This window comes from Berghia stephanieae, chromosome 10 (genome assembly GCF_034508935.2).
Source record: "Berghia stephanieae isolate SIO BIC M18660-M18661 chromosome 10, UCSD_Bste_1.3, whole genome shotgun sequence".
NCBI classification, from domain to species: domain Eukaryota; kingdom Metazoa; phylum Mollusca; class Gastropoda; order Nudibranchia; family Aeolidiidae; genus Berghia; species Berghia stephanieae.
The window spans coordinates 34,470,189-34,472,688 of record NC_088369.1 but is presented as its reverse complement, the minus strand read 5'-3'; the positions used below and the strand labels follow the sequence as shown (position 1 = coordinate 34,472,688).

Below are 2,500 nucleotides of genomic sequence, written 5' to 3'. Positions count from 1 at the left end.
AGTTCATCTCCATTTGGTTCCATCATTGGCAATGTGTTTGCGTTGCCATCGTACATTGCCTTACAGTATTCAGCCCACCTATCTGCGATTTTTTCTGGGTTGTTAAGGGGTGTGCCGTTGGTATCTTTTATGGCCGATAGGCGTGGTTTGAACTCATTTGTTAGGTTGTTGATTTCTTTGTGCATTTTATTTGTCTGATTGGTATATGTCACGAAATGTTATTATGAATGTTTACTTAGGTGTATTGTATACGCTAGACCTAATGTTATTCTTAGTTCGTAATGTCTAACTTAATATCCTGCTGTGATGATCATGTCGTATACGTCCTTTTGTTGTTGAGTTCTGTGTAATAGATATAGGGACTGATCTTGGTATTGCGTAGGACCGCTTAAGTTGTTTTAATTTATGGTCGGAAATGTCATAGGTCATGGATTTTCCCGTTGAGTCATTTCCTGGCACACAAAGAGAGACCATTCTCTTAAGTATTTCTTTTCTTTTAAAATTCTGTTTCTTGGTTTTTGTAAAACTTTCATCCTTCCCATTCACCAGTTGGCCGTCTGACGATTCGGACGTATTTTAGTCTCTATGCAAAGTTCAGCCGATGCTGTTTTGCAAGAGTTGTACTTAATTTTATTAAAATCAAATTGTGATTTTAATTGTTACAGGCCTTGTGGTTGGTGGAATTGTTCATTTGATTCAATCTTTCTGCTTATATTATGAGTTAGTTAATACTAGTGATTTTCTAATTTAGTAGTTTGTGCCAAGCACGTTGGGCAGTGACCACGTGTTGAGAAGTTTATAGTGTTGTGATATGTGTAAAGGTGATCTAGTTTAAGTATTATTGCTTTTGTTTTTCTATGGTTAATTAAATATTGTTTTCTTTCCCATTCTAGTGGGCCTGTTGATTTGGGGCCAAAGCCAAAGAAACTATATATGAATTAACTCTAACCCTGTTGAATTTTGGATGTCAGACCTTTCTTCTTCTGATTTGTGGCCAAAGCCAGAACATTTCTATAGCCTTATCCTTGGCCGATGCCATCGATATTATACCCATATATGAATATTGTTCATATCCGGCCAAAGCCGTGGATATTTTAGTTTTATTTTTATAAGGCCGACGCCTTAGATTCAAAGAACACTACTTGAGGTTGGACAGTACGAATTGTGACAGTAGAAAGAAAGGACGACAGACTGCATCATATCGACTAGAGGAAGAAGCCCTGACGTACCTGTGACGGACAGTTCATATTTTTGTTCTATGTGTTCTGTAAAGGTAAGGGGCCCCACCTTCTTGTGAAATCTGTTTGTGACTTATGTGACTTATTCATTGTTCCACGTTCATCGTTACTGTCTCGTGAATTGAGTGTTCGTCATTACATGTGCGAATGAGAGAGAGAGTGTGAGAGAGTAATTTGCATTAATAAATTATATGAAATATGAAAATTTACTTATCATTCGTTGATTGTTAGTTTGTTGGGCTGGTCAATTTGTTGGACGTTAGCAACCCTTTAAGGCCATTGACTGGGACGGAGGTTCTGCAGACCACCGACTCACTCTTTGGCATTGTCACTTTGTGACAGTATACATTGCCAGTTCTATGTCATCGAGTTTTTGTTTTAATGAATCGGTCTTGTCCCGTTTTGTTACTACTACTACTACTACTACTACTACTACTACTACTACTACTACTACTACTACTACTACTACTACTACTACTACTTCTACTTCTACTACTACTATTATACACACCGAGATCTCATTCCCTATAGAAAGTATGCGCTGGCTTAGAAGCTCATAACATTGCCATCCGGAAGGATGACGGACCAACACACAAAACTATGAGTAACCATGGACTTTTATAGTCCAGTTAATACAGATTAGTGAGAATCACTCACAAACGCGGATGGCAAAATACAATAAAAAATGCTTGAGTGAAGTCATCTTCGTTCTATCTATACATATATGTGTGAATAGTTGAAATAACATATTTCATAAACACCCCGTAGTATAGATAATTCGAAGATGACGCCACTCAGGTCTTTGTTATTGTTTTTTGCTATCCGCGTTTATGAGTAATGCTCACTGAACTGTATTAACCCGACTATAAACGTTCATGGATACACACAGTTTTGTGTGTTGGTCCGTTATACTTCCGGATGGCAATGTTATGAGCTTCTTAGCCAAGCGCATACTATCTATACGTTCAAAGTTCCACATGGTTTTATGTTTTGATACGTGAGAGGAGGTTGTCGGGTGTTGTGAGTATTTTGCCTAAACGCAAAGCATCAATAATATTTCTATAGATAGAATGATGTTGACGTCACTCGGGTCTTTGTTATTGTCTATTGCCATCTGCGTGTAATGAGTAAGTATCACTAAACTGTATTAACCAGACTATAAACGTTTAAGGTTACAAACATTTTTGTGTGTTGGTTTGTTATAGTTTAGGATGACAATTTTGTGAGCTTCTTAGCCAAACGCATACTATCTATAAACGTTC

At 37.4% G+C, this 2,500-nt stretch overlaps 1 protein-coding gene and 1 long non-coding RNA gene across 2 annotated transcripts in view; both read left to right on the top strand.

Annotated features, from left to right (window-relative positions):
• The window catches only part of LOC144981024 (uncharacterized), a 342,192-nt gene that overhangs the window by 28,236 nt on the left and 311,456 nt on the right, over window positions 1-2,500 (top strand). The window lies entirely within an intron of this gene.
• LOC144956134 (uncharacterized) lies at window positions 281-1,447 on the top strand. Its single transcript, XR_013641885.1, has 2 exons — window positions 281-673; window positions 894-1,447. It is a non-coding gene; the product is annotated as an uncharacterized LOC144956134 (long non-coding RNA).